The following is a 15,606-nucleotide window of genomic DNA, read 5'->3' as shown; positions in this document are numbered from 1 at the left end:
ATCTGATCCCACATTGGTAACGACTGGGCAGACACCTGTCCTGAGTCACTGGGAAGGAGTGGGAAGTTACTATTTTGTAAGATTACAGACCAAAAGGCAAATGGATAAGGTGCAAGTGACTAATAAGGGAAATAACAGTAGTGTAGCTGTAGCTGTAGGGCATTACAGTGTGAATCAAACAAACCGAGCCCTTCTTCTTCCTCCAAGTTCAGCTTTGATCTCCCCCACATGTACAACTCTGTGGTCGTCTACCAGGGCTGTAGGCCAGTCAGTATAGCGTCGCCGTGATGACTATACCGAGCGGAAGCCTACCTTGCACCTATATTCTGATAAGCTCTGCTTTCAACTCCTCCCCCCTTTTCTGTACAGGACTGCAGGACAGGCAGTCACCAGAGACTGTACACATGACTCACACATGTGGTCGAGGCGAGCGAGGGAGCAGAGAAGTTGTGAACAGGTGAGGCTGCTGTACCTTTTTACCTTTTCCGTTTTATCTGTAGTATTAAACTTCACTACACTCTTTTCTTCTCTAACATGTATCGGACATGTATTATAATAATAAATGATTGCTGTTGTGTAGGCTAAACGTTTATCCTGACCTGTGTGTTTGCAGAATCATTCTAATACACGTGTGGCTAGAGTTATGTGCTTCTACATGCAGATGGATAGTAGGCACTAGCTTAAAGCACAACAAATAAAGTGATTCAGTTTATATAAGGACATTTGTTTAACCTTTTACTGCAGTAGGCTAAATTATGGTCACACATAGTGTTTCTTGATGGTCTTAAACAAATCTACTTTGAAACTAAAGTATACACCTCACGCACATGGTTATGGGTTTAAAACAAAGAAGACACCTGTACCATGTCAGATATAGAGTTGAGATGTATTACATTTTAAGGTTGCATCCCAATATTACACTTTATATACATCACAGAAGACTGAAATATAACAAAACTGTTTGACATAGATACACTGGATTTTTATCATTTTATTTTTATAATCTTTATTAATTATGAAATTATGAAAAAATATGAATAACATTCCACCCGGGAGGCCACTAGAGGGCGCTTTTGGTCATTGACTGCATGAAGCTCCATTCACTGAAGTATACAAAGTATACACTGTTCAGTGTATGTGTTCTATCTCTTGCCCATTGTATGACTTTCTAATAGTTGTTACCCTGTGCACACTAAAAGGGAAAGGGGATACCTAGTCAGTAGTACAACTGAATCCATTCAACTGAAATTTGTGTTCCGCATTTAACCCAAACCCTCTGAATCAGAGAGGAGGGCTGCCTTAATCCACTCCATCGGATACCTAGTACAACTGAATTCGCTCAACCGAAATGTGTGTTCTGCATTTAACCCAACCTGAATCGGAGAGGTGTTGGGGGGCTGCAATCGGCTCCCAGGGAGCAATTACTGCCTTGGGGGTTAATTGCTTAAGGGCAGAACAGCAGATTTCTACAGATTGGGGCATTCGAACCAGCAACCTTTTGGATACTGGTCCAACGCTCTTAACCGCAAGTTTACCTGCCAACCCCCTATAGCTTGTTCTTGTGTTATTTCTGCTTGACACTAGAGCAGATCTGTGCTGTGCATTGCCCGCTAACATTCCACTGACCACCGGGTCAGGGCCAACAGATTACTGACACCATTTCAATCACTTTCAATCGCAGTAATCAATCTCAGATTTATTAGTGAAATCCCAATGTATACGCCTACTGTGTCTGTGACATGACGCCTTAAGATGAAACATAGCCTATACCCTATATCAATCCTGCTGTGACGAGTTAGACAAAAGTGACCTTTACACTACTTCTTAGTTTGCTGTCCATGCTGGTCGTTATATGCACAGGGCCCAATCTATGTCTAAAACACCGTAATGGATCTGTTAAGATATCTGTGAGCTTGGTATAGGTTCAATCAGCTCCTGCTTGGCCTTTAGCTACACCTAATGGGTTAAAGAGATCCACGAGTCTGAGCCCTGCGCTGCCTTGTGAGGGCATCAGCCTCATCTCTCCACCCAGCGTGTCAGCTGCCTTGGGAGGGCATCAGCCTCATCTCTCCACCCAGCGTGTCAGCTGCCTTCAGAGAGCATCAGCCTCATCTTTCCACCCACCCTGTCAGCTGCCTTGGGAGGGCATCAGCCTCATCTCTCCACCCAGCGTGTCAGCTGCCTTGGGAGGGCATCAGCCTCATCTCTCCACCCAGCGTGTCAGCTGCCTTGGGAGGGCATCAGCCTCATCTCTCCACCCAGCGTGTCAGCTGCCTTGGGAGTCATTCAGCCTCATCTGTCCACCCAGCGTGTCAGCTGCCTTGGGAGGGCATCAGCCTCATCTGTCCACCCAGCGTGTCAGCTGCCTTGGGAGGGCATCAGCCTCATCTCTCCACCCAGCGTGTCAGCTGCCTTGGGAGTCATTCAGCCTCATCTCTCCACCCAGCCTGTCAGCTGCCTTGGGAGGGCATCAGCCTCATCTTTCCACCCAGAGTGTCAGCTGCCTTGGGAGTCATTCAGCCTCATCTCTCCACCCACCCTGTCAGCTGCCTTGGGAGGGCATCAGCCTCATCTCTCCACCCAGCGTGTCAGCTGCCTTGGGAGGGCATCAGCCTCATCTTTCCACCCAGCGTGTCAGCTGCCTTGGGAGGGCATCAGCCTCATCTTTCCACCCAGCGTGTCAGCTGCCTTGGGAGTCATTCAGCCTCATCTCTCCACCCACCCTGTCAGCTGCCTTGGGAGGGCATCAGCCTCATCTCTCCAGCCAGCGTGTCAGCTGCCTTGAGAGGGCATCCGCCTCATCTCTCCACCCACCCTGTCAGCTACCTTGGGAGGGCATCAGCCTCATCTCTCCACCCAGCATGTCAGCTGCCTTGGGAGAGCATCAGCCTCATCTCTCCACCCAGCGTGTCAGTTGCCTTGGGAGAGCATCATCCTCATCTCTCCACCCAGCATGTCAGCTGCCTTGGGAGAGCATCAGCCTCATCTTTCCACCCAGCGTGTCAGCTGCCTTGGGAGGGCATCAGCCTCATCTCTCCACCCACCCTGTCAGCTGCCTTGGGAGGGCATCAGCCTCATCTCTCCACCCAGCGTGTCAGCTGCCTTGGGAGGGCATCAGCCTCATCTCTCCACCCAGCGTGTCAGCTGCCTTGGGAGGGCATCAGCCTCATCTCTCCACCCAGCGTGTCAGCTGCCTTGGGAGGGCATCAGCCTCATCTCTCCACCCAGCGTGTCAGCTGCCTTGGGAGGGCATCAGCCTCATCTTTCCACCCAGCGTGTCAGCTGCCTTGGGAAGGCATCATCCTCATCTCTCCACCCAGCGTGTCATCTGCCTTGGGAGGGCATCAGCCTCATCTTTCCACCCAGCGTGTCAGCTGCCTTGGGAGAGCATCAGCCTCATCTTTCCACCCAGCGTGTCAGCTGCCTTGGGAGGGCATCAGCCTCATCTCTCCACCTAGCGTGTCAGCTGCCTTGGGAGGGCATCAGCCTCATCTTTCCACCCAGCGTGTCAGCTGCCTTGGGAGGGCATCAGCCTCATCTTTCCACCCAGCGTGTCAGCTGCCTTGGGAGTCATTCAGCCTCATCTCTCCACCCACCCTGTCAGCTGCCTTGGGAGGGCATCAGCCTCATCTCTCCAGCCAGCGTGTCAGCTGCCTTGGGAGGGCATCAGCCTCATCTTTCCACCCAGCGTGTCAGCTGCCTTGGGAGAGCATCAGCCTCATCTTTCCACCCAGCGTGTCAGCTGCCTTGGGAGAGCATCAGCCTCATCTTTCCACCCAGCGTGTCAGCTGCCTTGGGAGGGCATCAGCCTCATCTCTCCACCTAGCGTGTCAGCTGCCTTGGGAGGGCATCAGCCTCATCTCTCCACCCACCCTGTCAGCTGCCTTGGGAGGGCATCACCCTCATCTCTCCACCCAGCGTGTCAGCTGCCTTGGGAGGGCATCAGCCTCATCTCTCCACCCAGCGTGTCAGCTGCCTTGGGAGAGCATCAGCCTCATCTCTCCACCCAGCGTGTCAGCTGCCTTGGGAGGGCATCAGCCTCATCTTTCCACCCAGCGTGTCAGCTGCCTTGGGAGTCATTCAGCCTCATCTCTCCACCCACCCTGTCAGCTGCCTTGGGAGGGCATCAGCCTCATCTCTCCAGCCAGCGTGTCAGCTGCCTTGGGAGGGCATCAGCCTCATCTTTCCACCCAGCGTGTCAGCTGCCTTGGGAGAGCATCAGCCTCATCTTTCCACCCAGCGTGTCAGCTGCCTTGGGAGAGCATCAGCCTCATCTTTCCACCCAGCGTGTCAGCTGCCTTGGGAGGGCATCAGCCTCATCTCTCCACCTAGCGTGTCAGCTGCCTTGGGAGGGCATCAGCCTCATCTCTCCACCCACCCTGTCAGCTGCCTTGGGAGGGCATCACCCTCATCTCTCCACCCAGCGTGTCAGCTGCCTTGGGAGGGCATCAGCCTCATCTCTCCACCCAGCGTGTCAGCTGCCTTGGGAGAGCATCAGCCTCATCTCTCCACCCAGCGTGTCAGCTGCCTTGGGAGGGCATCAGCCTCATCTCTCCACCCAGCGTGTCAGCTGCCTTGGGAGAGCATCAGCCTCATCTCTCCACCCAGCGTGTCAGCTGCCTTGGGAGGGCATCAGCCTCATCTCTCCACCCAGCGTGTCAGCTGCCTTGGGAGGGCATCACCCTCATCTCTCCACCCAGCGTGTCAGCTGCCTTGGGAGGGCATCAGCCTCATCTCTCCACCCAGCGTGTCAGCTGCCTTGGGAGTCATTCAGCCTCATCTCTCCACCCAGCGTGTCAGCTGCCTTGGGAGGGCATCAGCCTCATCTCTCCACCCAGCGTGTCAGCTGCCTTGGGAGTCATTCAGCCTCATCTCTCCACCCAGCGTGTCAGCTGCCTTGGGAGGGCATCAGCCTCATCTCTCCACCCAGCGTGTCAGCTGCCTTGGGAGGGCATCACCCTCATCTCTCCACCCAGCGTGTCAGCTGCCTTGGGAGGGCATCAGCCTCATCTCTCCACCCAGCGTGTCAGCTGCCTTGGGAGGGCATCAGCCTCATCTCTCCACCCAGCGTGTCAGCTGCCTTGGGAGGGCATCAGCCTCATCTCTCCACCCAGCGTGTCAGCTGCCTTGGGAGGGCATCAGCCTCATCTCTCCACCCAGCGTGTCAGCTGCCTTGGGAGGGCATCAGCCTCATCTCTCCACCCAGCGTGTCAGCTGCCTTGGGAGGGCATCAGCCTCATCTCTCCACCCAGCGTGTCAGCACCTGCTGCCTTTGCCTGTCTACTCTGGGCCGATATTCATAAAACATCTTAGAGTAAGAGTGCAGATCTAGCATATGTCCATATAATCTAAGAAGGTAAATCTGATCCTAGATCAACACTCCCACTCTGAGAGGCTTTGTGTATACGGGCCCTGGTCTGATGAGTGAAGTACGGTTGGGTGTAGAGAAGAGGGACCCCTTCCAAAGCCCCAAAACAATAATGTATCTTTGATATTTTATATTCTCTCTGGGGGGGAGGGGTTCAGACTCACACTCTTGATTGAAATCAGCGTCTTGTTTTGTCCTGACATGGGACTTGGGACTTATTAGTGATTCCCCATTCACCATTACACCTGGCTTCGGCTTACAGTATGACTCCTGACAGATGTTCAGCTACATTGTAAAGACATACTTGAAGATCAGAATGTAATGAACCCTGGGTCATCTAATGTGACTGAAGAACCCTGGGTCATCTAATGTGATTGAAGAACCCTGGGTCATGTAATGTGATTGAAAAACCCTGGGTCATCTAATGTGATTGAAGAACCCTGGGTCAAATAATGTGATCGAAGAACCCTGGGTCATGTAATGTGATTGAAAAACCCTGGGTCATCTAATGTGATTGAAGAACCCTGGGTCAAATAATGTGATCGAAGAACCCTGGGTCAAATAATGTGATCGAAGAACCCTGGGTCAAATAATGTGATCGAAGAACCCTGGGTCAAATAATGTGATTGAAAAACCCTGGGTCATCTAATGTGACTGAAGAACCCTGGGTCATCTAATGTGATTGAAGAACCCTGGGTCATCTAATGTGACTGAAGAACCCTGGGTCAAATAATGTGATTGAAGAACCCTGGGTCAAATAATGTGATCGAAGAACCCTGGGTCAAATAATGTGATCGAAGAACCCTGGGTCAAATAATGTGATCGAAAAACCCTGGGTCAAATAATGCGATTGAAAAACCCTAGGTCAAATAATGTGATTAAAGTTGTCTGATGGAATGATAAATGATTCACAGTTGAGTGGTCTCTCTTTGTGTATTTCAAATCAAAATACGTAAAGTGTAATCTTAACTCTTTGATAAAGTGATCTTCAGGAAATCCATTTAATTATCAGCAAAGTCACAAACCACCCACCCACCCACCCTCTGACGATCTGAGCTGATGCTAATGTTCGGGGAAATGCCTGATTGCGTCTGAAATATATCTCACTAATAACAGGAAACCATTTAAACTTGTGGTAGCACACAGAAATGTATCCTGTTCTCTCCTTTTCTCTCCTGGTCTTCTCTCCTGTTCTCTCCTGTTCTTCTCTCCTGGTCTTCCCTCCTGTTCTTCTCTCCTGTTCTTCTCTCCTGGTCTTCCCTCCTGGTCTTCCCTCCTGGTCTTCCCTCCTGGTCTTCCCTCCTGGTCTTCCCTCCTGGTCTTCTCTCCTGGTCTTCTCTCCTGGTCTTCTCTCCTGGTCTTCTCTCCTGGTCTTCTCTCCTGGTCTTCCCTCCTGGTCTTCCCTCCTGGTCTTCTCTCCTAGTCTTCCCTCCTGGTCTTCTCTCCTGGTCTTCCCTCCTGGTCTTCCCTCCTGTTCTTCTCTCCTGTTCTCTCTCCTATTCTTCTCTCCTGTTCTCTCTCCTATTCTTCTCTCCTGTTCTCTCTCCTATTCTTCTCTCCTATTCTTCTCTCCTGTTCTTCTCTCCTATTCTTCTCTCCTGTTCTCTCTCCTATTCTTCTCTCCTATTCTTCTCTCCTGTCCTCTCTCCTATTCTTCTCTCCTGTTCTTCTCTCCTGTTCTCTCTCCTATTCTTCTCTCCTGTTCTCTCTCCTATTCTTCTCTCCTGTTCTCTCTCCTATTCTTCTCTCCTGTTCTTCTCTCCTGTTCTTCCCTCCTGGTCTTCCCTCCTGTTCTTCTCTCCTGTTCTCTCTCCTATTCTTCTCTCCTGTTCTCTCTCCTATTCTTCTCTCCTGTTCTCTCTCCTGTTCTTCTCTCCTGTTCTCTCTCCTATTCTTCTCTCCTGTTCTCTCTCCTATTCTTCTCTCCTGTTCTCTCTCCTATTCTTCTCTCCTGTTCTCTCTCCTATTCTTCTCTCCTGTTCTCTCTCCTATTCTTCTCTCCTGTTCTCTCTCCTATTCTTCTCTCCTGTTCTTCTCTCCTATTCTTCTCTCCTGTTCTCTCTCCTATTCTTCTCTCCTGTTCTTCTCTCCTGTTCTCTCTCCTATTCTTCTCTCCTGTTCTCTCTCCTGGTCTTCCCTCCTGTTCTTCTCTCCTATTCTTCTCTCCTGTTCTCTCTCCTATTCTTCTCTCCTGTTCTTCTCTCATGTTCTCTCTCCTGTTCTTCTCTCCTGTTCTCTCTCCTGGTCTTCCCTCCTGTTCTTCTCTCCTGGTCTTCTCTCCTGTTCTTCTCTCCTGTTCTCTGTCCTGGTCTTCTCTCCTATTCTTCTCTCCTGTTCTCTCCTATTCTTCTCTCCTGTTCTCTCCTATTCTTCTCTCCTGTTCTCTCCTATTCTTCTCTCCTGTTCTCTCCTATTCTTCTCTCCTGTTCTTCTCTCCTGTTCTTCTCTCCTGTTCTCTCCTGTTCTTCTCTCCTGGTCTTTTCTCTTGTTCTCTCCCATTCTTCTCTCCTGTTCCAATTTCACTTCGGTACCGCTCAGCCATGAGGTCTGGCCATGCTCTGACCATGCTCTGCCAAGCATTTTTGATTTCCTTCATCAAGGTTCTTTTCATTCTGTTGTATGCATTTAGGTTACCCCACCACTAATACGCAGAGATGTTGAAATGAGTCGACCAAGAAATAGGTTGCAGCCTGTGTAATTGATGACAAGACAGCACATGAGCACATGCTGCAGCACCAGGGACGTTTTGGTTTCTATGCAGGCTATTGTTAAACAAAAGGAGTAAGTTTGCTACAGTGCTAAAGTTGTCTATCAACTGTAAAATGTGAGCGCAACAGAGCCAGTTACGACTGAAGTATCTGATCATCAATAGATTCGAGAAAAAGCTATTTGTTTTTTAACATGGTGACGACATAGCCTATCAGCTAGGTACACTACATGGCCAAAGGTATGTGGACACCTGCTAGTCAAACATCTAATTCCAAAATCATGGGCATTAATATGGAGTTGGTCCCCCCTTTGCTGTTATAAAGCCTCCACCCTTCTGGGAAGGCTTTCCACTAGATGTTGGAACATTGCTGTGGGGATTTGTTTTTATTCAGCAACAAGAGCATTAGTGAGGTTGGGCACTGATGTTGGGCGATTAGGCCTGGCTCGTAGTCGGCGTTCCACTTCATCCCAAAGGTGGCCGATGGGGTTGAGGTCAGGGCTCTGTGCAGGCCAGTCAAGTTCTTCCACACCAATCTCAACAAACCATTTCTGTATAGACCTTGCTTTGTGCACAGTGGTATTGTCATGCTGAAACAGGAAAGGGCCTGTTACCACAAAGTTTAAAGCACAGAATCGTGTATCGTCTTTCACTGGAACTAGGGGGCTTAGCCAGAACCATGAAAAACAGCCCAAGACCATTATTCCTCCTCCACCAAACTTTACAGTTGGCACAATGCATTGGGGCAGGTAGCGTTCTCCTGGCATGCGCCAAACCCATATTCGTCCGTCGGACTGCCAGATGGTGAAGTGTGATTCATCACTCCAGAGAAAGCATTTACACTGCTCAAGAGTCCAATGGCGGCAAGCTTTACACCACTCCAGCCGACGCTTGGCATTGCGCATGGTGATCTTAGGCTTGTGTGCGGCTGCTCGGCCATGGAAACCCATTTCATGAAGCTCCCGACGAACAGTTATTGTGCTGATGTTGCTTCCAGAGGCAGTTTGGAACTCGGTAGTGAGTGTTGCAACCGAGGACAGACGATTTTTACGTGCTATGTGATTCAGCACTCCCATTCTGTGAGCTGGTGTGGTCTACCACTTCGCTGCTGAGCCGTTGTTGCTCCTAGACGTTTCCACTTTACAATAACAGCACTTACAGTTGACCGGGGCAGCTCGAGTAGGGCAGAAATATCACAAACTGACATTGAAAGTCACTGAGGTCTTCAGTAAGGCCATTATACAGCCAATGTTTGTCTATGGAGATTGCATGGCTGTGCGCTCGATTTTATACACCTGTCAGCAAAGGGTGTGTCTGAAATAATCAAACACACTAATTTGAAAGGGTGTCCACATACTTTTGTTTTATGAGAAGAACATCTGATTAATTTTATTCCTGTGCGTTAGAGATGTCCTCTTGACTGTTGCTAATCATCTGTTAAAGAGGAGAAATGTTTGTTTTTAAGAGTTTGAATTGGATGCGCCGGCAATTGTTTTGGCGCCAAAACCTTTTGTTGTATCTCCCGATTATCTTTCTGGTCGTACATGTAGTGATCAAAAGTTACAAGTACAATGTGATATTGTTTACTAATTACAACGTGAAGGTAGATCTTCAGAAATGGGTATGACTACCTTGTATTTCCTTGTTTATTGAAGAGGGTTCTTGTCCATTTCCTGTTCAGAGAATTGACTGGCTAATGTAGCGCGTTCAAGCGCATAGTTAATGAATGGTACGGGTTGCGTGGTAGTAGCTAACCCCTGGGGTATATAGGTTCACATCCCCAAAGTATAGTTAATGCTTAAGTTCAACAGGTTTAGGTTTAAGGTTTAGCACAGTTATTGAGATGTGTGCTGGTATATATTCAACTATGTTTATGATCTGAAGACGTTTAAGATTGTAACTCATGTCTTACGAACGTTAAATGATCAGCGTGTGAATTGCCTTGTTTTCATTGGTCAAATGCATTGTGGGTAGGTGGTGTAAGAACTTTTGTTTTCTCATTGTTTGAGAGATAGACAAGGTAAAGTGGGCATGCTGCCAGGTACAGGCATGATGGAAGCCTTGGTTTTCCTTCGCCTTTATTTATGATCCTGTTTATTGGTTTATATTATGATCTTCACGTTAGATAAGAAAAGTAAGGAACTACTGTTACCTCCTCACTGTAAAATCCTACCGCAACGTCAACTTCACAAGACCAAACTCAGATCACATCTGACAAAATGTATTTCATCTGTATAATTGCAATGAATCATGGCTCTAAAAATTACTACAAAGAGTACAGTTACATGCACACAATAATATAATTATTGTGAATAGTCAGATTAATATAATAGTTTGATTTAAACGTTGACCTGCTTTGCAAGAAGAACGATTTCCCTAATCCTGTTGACATTGGACACATCTGAAATCAGGCTACCTGACGTGACTTTGATAAATGCAGAAAATCTTCAATCAAAATATACATTCTACTGTACCACAGCGATCATGTTATTTTGGTGAAGCCTATTTGATTCTGATTTCGGAGAAATATATAAAGTTTGTATGAGAACTATTTCTAAAATGAACACTCTTAAGGTTTTTCCAAACTCACTTGACTCTTGCAAAATAAGGAAGCTTGCGCTGCTCATGCTAGCCCATGCGCAGATGTACTGCAAAAGATTGCTCTGAAAACCAGGTGTTTTAATCGGCCTGTGCTCACTTCAATTATGACCTCACGCCAATTAAGATAAGAAGAGTAAGGTGTTTACATAACTAATGCTATAATCAGTTTAATATATCGAATTGTTGGTGTAGATGTATGAATCATTCTGCCTGTGGTAGTTGTGGTCTTAATGGGCTAGGTGGGGTAGGTTAGCTCTAAATGTTCTCTACCTGGAAACTGTATTGTTTGGTCTTGCCCTGAGGTGAGCACTTTGTAGACTTCAGGTGTCCTGACGTGTTGGTTTAAAGATTCATTTATGTGATATTTTACCTGCAGCGGCTTAGTTAGCGTGCATGGAGACACTGAATCTGATACAGTTTGGGTGAATGAAAGGACACACACACTCACTTATACATACACCGTAGAGGGTAGCTGCTATGTACTGTAAGTATAGCTTTCTCATTCTGTCTGCATCATTGAAGATCTGGTTCAATTAGACTACTGCAGATATTTCAGATTATCTGAAATTTAAACCCGGATATGTCATTTCATTTCTTGAATGAAAATCCTTTCAGATATCAACCCCCAAACCCCTAACTATCTAACCCTAACCCCTAACCCCCTAACTATCTAACCCTAACCCCTAACCCCTTAACTATCTAACCTTAACCCCCTAACTATCTAACCCTAACCCCTAAGGTTAGATAGTTAGGGGGTTAGGGGTTTGGGGGTTAGGGTTAGATAGTTGGGGGTTAGGGTTAGGGTTAGATAGTTGGAGGTTAGTGTTAGATAGTTAAGGGGATAACCCCCTAACTATCTAACCCCCTAACACCCTAACCTCCTAACCCCCTAACCTTAACCCCCTATCTATCTAACCCCCTAACCCCCTAACTATCTAACCCCCTAACCCCCTATCTATCTAACCCCCTAACTATCTAACCCCCTAACCCCCTATCTATCTAACCCCCTAACTATCTAACCCTAACCCCCTATCTATCTAACCCCCTAACCCCTATCTATCTAACCCCCTAACCCCCTATCTATCTAACCCCCTAACCCCCTATCTATCTAACCCCCTAACTATCTAACCCCCTAACCCCCTATCTATCTAACCCCCTAACTATCTAACCCCCTAACCCCCTATCTATCTAACCCCCTAACTATCTAACCCCCTAACCCCCTATCTATCTAACCCCCTAACTATCTAACCCCCTAACCCCCTATCTATCTAACCCCCTAACTATCTAACCCTAACCCCCTATCTATCTAACCCCCTAACCCCCTATCTATCTAACCCCCTAACCCCCTATCTATCTAACCCCCTAACCCCCTATCTATCTAACCCCCTAACCTCCTAACTCCCTAACCCCCTAACCCCCTATCTATCTAACCCCCTAACCTCCTAACTATCTAACCCTAACCCACTAAACCTAATGAAAGCACAACAGAATGTGGCATCCAGAGAGTACATGAAGATGTTGTGTCCTTTGACAGGGAAGAGGATCCTGTATTTCCAGCAGTGTATATCAGAAGTTCTCAGAGGATTATAAAGGGATTGCAGTGGGTTTTGAATCATTACATATAAACTACAGTACCAGTCAAAACGTTTGGACACACCTACTCATTCCAGGGTTTTTCTTTATTGGAATTATTTTCTACACTGTAGAATAATAGTGAAGACATCAAACCTATGAAATAGCACTAATAGAATCATGTAGTAACCACAAAAGTGTTCAACATAGAATGCCAAGAGTATGCAAAGCTGTCATCAAGGCAAAGGGTGGCTACTTTGAAGGAATATAAAATATATTTTGATTTGTTTAACACTTTTTTTTGGTTACTACTTTAGGTGGTCTCCTTCCCATCCATACTGAATCAAAAGGCCTATTCGATCAGGTGGAATCTAGACGAAATAGCGGACTGTTTTTACTGACAGTACAAAGAGTCGAAGTGCAGCAAGTACAAAAAGGTTAACAATGACATACAATGTGTAGGCTACTAGTTTATTCAAAGGGCTCACAGAAGTATATTTGGGTGAGTGATAGATAGCAGCACTCAGTGTCACGGGGTTAAGATGTCCTGACGATCATCCAGAGACGAAACATTTTGCTCTCACCAGTTACTCTTTTATTGTTAAAGTTGCGTTGACGTTGTTGAATTTGGACCATCTTGTTTGTGATGGGTTGCCACGCTGAGTCACGTGCCTTTATAAAAAAAGAAGAGAGACACTTCCAGGATGACCTTAATGGAAGGGAGCAGCAACTTGATGTCAAGCTCTGTTGTACCTGGCCTTTTACGCCTTTTGTCTGTCAGACATGGCCTCAGCCTGTCCCTCTACCTTTGGTCTGACGGCTGCATACACAATGGATTAGTCTTTGTCATTTATCAAGATCAGCTCAGTTAATAAGAAATAATCCGGATTGACACAATTAATTCCTATTTTAGACTTTTAAACCTAAGACCTACTTTCTTTGAATTGTGCCTCATTGAACATTGACTCAGGACAGTGACTCAGGACAGCGACTCAGGACAGTGTTATTGAATGGTTGCCTGTAGACTGCTGCTTTTGAAAGGAGTGTATTATATATGAATTATACATCTCATTCAGTATTGTTCTGAAGTGCCATTTGTCCATGAAAATAGTGCTTCAGAACAGCTGTTGTCAATACAAATTAACATCACTTCATTCTGTCTACATGATAGATTACGAACTTGTAACAGTGTTGCTTCCGTCCCTCTCCTTGCCCCAACCTGGGCTCGAACCAGGGACCCTCTAAACACATGAACCACTGCCTTCCACCAAGCAGCGTTAATCTGTCGCTCCACAAAAGCCACAGCCATTGCAGAACAATGAAAACAACTACTTCAAGGTCTCAGAGCGAGTGAGTGACGTTACCGATTGAAACGCTACTAGTGCGCACGCTAACTAGCGAGTCATTTCACACCAGTTACATACACAGTGGGTCTTGCACATACACTGAGTATACCAAACATTAAGAATACTAATCGCTGTTTATTATCTATGCATAGTCACTTCACCCCTACCTACATGTACAAATTACCTGGCTAAGCTGTACCCCCACACATTGACTACCGGTGCCCCCTGTATATAGCCTCGTTATTGTTATTTTACTGTGTTACATTTTTTACTTTTTTTTTAACATTTGGTAATTATTTTCCTAACTCTTTCTTGAACTGCTCTGTTGGTTAAGGGCTTGTAAGTAAGCATTTGACAGTAAGGTCTACACCTGTTATATTCGGGTGTGACAAATAAAGTTTACATTTACATTCCTAATATTGATTTGCACCCCCCCCTTTTGCCCTCAGAACAGCCTCAATTTGTCAGGGCATGGACTCGACAAGTTGTCAAAGCGTTCCATAGGAATGCTGGCCCATGTTGACTCCAATGCTTCCCACAGTTGTGTCAAATTGGCTGGATGTACTTTGTGTGGTGGACCATTCTTGATACACACGGGAAACTGTTGAACATGGAAAACGTAGCAGCGTTGCAGTTCTTGACTCAAACCGGTGCGCCTGGTACGTACTACCACACCCCGTTCAAAGGCACTTAAATCTTTTGTCTTTCCCATTCACCCTCTGAATGGCACACATATACAATCCATGTCTCAATTGTCTCAAGGCTTAAAAATCCTTCTTTAACCTGTCTCCTTTTCATCTACACTAATTGAAGTGGATTAAACAAGTGACATCAATAATATGGATATGGATATGGAAGCAGATATTGTTTTGTCTCCTCATGTTCCTCTATCTGTTATCTGACTTTTACTGAGGAGGCGTAGGGGTGAGTAATGGCCCACAGCACTTCTTCATTCTATCGTGCGTGTGTGTGTGTGTGTGTGTGTGTGGGGGGGGGGGGGGGGGGTACTCTGAACAGTATTGCCTAGATGTTCTTTTAAGACCCTCTAGTTCTCTCCACTCAAATGTAGTCATGGCCAGAGACCTAAATGTCCCTTTGAGGTACCGGATTAAAATGTCCCTTTGAGGTCCCGGATTAAAATGTCTCTGTGTGGTACCGGATTAAAATATCCCTGTGTGGTACCAGGTTAAAATGTCCCTGTGAGGTACCAGATTAAAATGTCCCTGTGAGGTCCCGGATTAAAATGTCTCTGTGTGGTACCGGATTAAAATGTCCGTGTGTGGTACCAGGTTAAAATGTCCTGTGAGGTACCAGATTAAAATGTCCCTGTGAGGTACCGGATTAAAATGTCCCTGTGTGGTACCGGATTAAAATGTCCCTGTGTGGTACCGGATTAAAATGTCCCTGTGAGGTACCGGATTAAAATGTCCCTGTGAGGTACCGGATTAAAATGTCCCTGTGTGGTACTGGATTAAAATGTCCCTGTGTGGTACCGGATTAAAATGTCCCTGTGAGGTACCAGATTAAAATGTCCTGTGTGGTACCAGGTTAAAATGTCCCTATGTGGTACCGGATTAAAATGTCCTGTGAGGCACCGGATTAAAATGTCCCTGTGAGGTACTAGGTTAAAATGTCCCTGTGAGGTACCGGATTAAAATGTCCCTGTGAGGTACCGGATTAAAATGTCCCTGTGAGGTACCGGATTAAAATGTCCCTGTGTGGTACCGGATTAAAATGTCCCTGTGTGGTACCAGATTAAAATGTCCCTGTGAGGTACTAGATTAAAATGTCCCGGTGAGGTACCAGGTTAAAATGTCCCTGTGAGGTACCAGATTAAAATGTCCCTGTGAGGTACCGGATTAAAATGTCCCTGTGTGGTACCAGATTAAAATGTCCCTGTGAGGTACCGGATTAAAATGTCCCTGTGAGGTACCGGATTAAAATGTCCCTGTGTGGTACCAGATTAAAATGTCCCTGTGAGGTACCGGATTAAAATGTCCCTGTGAGGTACC

At 46.8% G+C, this 15,606-nt stretch overlaps 1 protein-coding gene across 1 annotated transcript in view; it reads left to right on the top strand.

The window, feature by feature from the left end:
• Positions 1-398: 398 nt before the first annotated feature.
• The window catches only part of LOC139543016 (laminin subunit beta-1-like), a 78,083-nt gene continuing 62,875 nt past the window's right edge, over positions 399-15,606 (top strand). Inside the window, exon 1 of the mRNA XM_071349107.1 lies at positions 399-457. The gene's annotated coding sequence lies outside the window, so the exon portion shown is untranslated. The remainder of the gene's footprint in view (positions 458-15,606) is intronic.

Source organism: Salvelinus alpinus, chromosome 17 (assembly GCF_045679555.1).
Source record: "Salvelinus alpinus chromosome 17, SLU_Salpinus.1, whole genome shotgun sequence".
In the NCBI taxonomy this organism is placed as follows: Eukaryota; Metazoa; Chordata; class Actinopteri; order Salmoniformes; family Salmonidae; genus Salvelinus; species Salvelinus alpinus.
The sequence above is the reverse complement of the archived record's forward strand: the minus strand, read 5'-3'. Positions and strand labels throughout refer to the sequence as shown.